Genomic DNA, 1,875 nt, shown 5'->3' with positions numbered 1-1,875 from the left:
TCTCTCTCTCTCTCTCTCTCTCTCTCTCTCTCTCTTTCTCTCTCTCTCTTACTTTCTGAGGCTTGCCCGAGGTGCAGCCACTGTCATGTGGCTCACTTACTTCCTTTTACATTTAGTCAATTTTATTTTTTAAGGAGTTTCCCCTCCCCCAGTAGACTTTGTACTTCTTTTTGCCTTGGGCCATATCTGCTTTTCAAGGCATTCTGCTTTTCATTGTATTTTTATACCTCTTTTGCAATTTGGTCAATTCTGTTTTTTTTAATTGATGTTTTCTTCAATATTTCTTGGTGCCTCTTTTACCCAAATCTTGACTTTTTTTTCATGATCTTCCATCACTCTTATTTCTTTTTCCAATTTTTCCTCTACATCTTTAATTTAATGTCTTTTTGGATAAAAATGATTTTAATCTGTGTACTTGATCACCAGAAGTTCACTTCCTTTCCTTCAAACAATCAGAAAGTTGTCAGGGTTTTGCCATATGTATTCTTTTTTTTAATATATTTTTAAAAATTAGTTTGTTTGTTTACTTTTAGTTTACAAGATTCAATTCCACTATTCCTTGAGTTTCACATTTTGTCCCCCTCCCTCCTGGTGGCATACAGTCAAGTATAGGATGTTTAAATACTTTCACATTATATATTAGTCAGGTTATAAAGATGGATTGAATCAGATGGAATGAAAAATGGTAAAGAGTACATAAAACCAAACAAGAAAAGAAAAAAGATCAGGTGTTTTGCTTCCATCTGGATATAAACTCAGTTCTTTCTAGTTCTTTATCTGGATGCACATATTTCTCTCCATCATGAGTCTTTTGGGATTGACTTATATCACTGCATTCCTGAGAAGAGTCCACTCTATCAAAGTTGGTCATCACACAGACATTGTGTCTGTAATTTTGTACAAATTTCACCTGGTTCTACTCTTCTCACTCAGCATCAGTTCATATAAGCCTCTCCAGTTAAATATGAAGTTCATCTGCTCCTTGTTTCTTATACCACAATAGTATTCCACAACATACATATACCACAACTTGTTCAGCCATTTCTTAATTGATGGGCACCCACTTAATTTTTAATTCTTTGCCACCACAAAAGAGCTGCTATAAACATTTTTGCACATATGGGTCTTCCTCCCACTTCTATGATCTCTTTGGGATATAACCCTACGAGTGGTATTGCTGGGTCAAAGGGTATGAAATTATATATAGCCCTTTGGGCATAATTCCAGATTGTTCTGCAGAATAGCTGGATCAGTTCACAACTCCACCAGCAATGCAGTAGTGTTCTAATTTGCCGACATCCTCTCCAAAATTTGTCATTTTCTTCTTTTGTCATCTTAACCAATCTGAATGATGAGATGTGGTACCTCAGAGTTGTTCTGATTTGCATTTCTCTAATCAATAGTGATTTAGAGCATTTCTTCATGTGCTTATAGATATGTTTAATTTCTTTCTCTGAAAATTTCCTGTTCATATACTTTGATCATTTATCAGTTGGGGAATGACCTGTATTCTTATAAATTTGACTCAATTCTCTATATTTTTGAAATAGGTCCTTTGTCAGAGACATAGGTTGAAAAAACCTCTTAATCTTGGTTACATTGGCTTTGTTTGTACAGAAGCTTTTCAATTTCATGTAGTCAAAATTATCCATTTTACATTTTATAATGTTCTCTAATTCTTGTTTAGTCATAAAGTCTTTCCCTCTCCACAAATCTGACAGGTAAACTATTCCTTGTTTTCAAAGACTGCTTACAGTATCAACCTTTATACCTAGATCATGCACCAATTTAGACTTGATTTTGGTATATGGTGTTAGATAATGGCCTATGCCCCGTTTCTGCCATACTATATTCCAGTTTTCCCAGAAGTTTTTG

Source organism: Petaurus breviceps, unplaced genomic scaffold (assembly GCF_028583685.1).
Source record: "Petaurus breviceps papuanus isolate PSGF00001 unplaced genomic scaffold, PetGlider_PUasm1.0 90602, whole genome shotgun sequence".
Taxonomy (NCBI): Eukaryota; Metazoa; Chordata; class Mammalia; order Diprotodontia; family Petauridae; genus Petaurus; species Petaurus breviceps.
Note: the sequence above shows the minus strand (reverse complement) of the source record.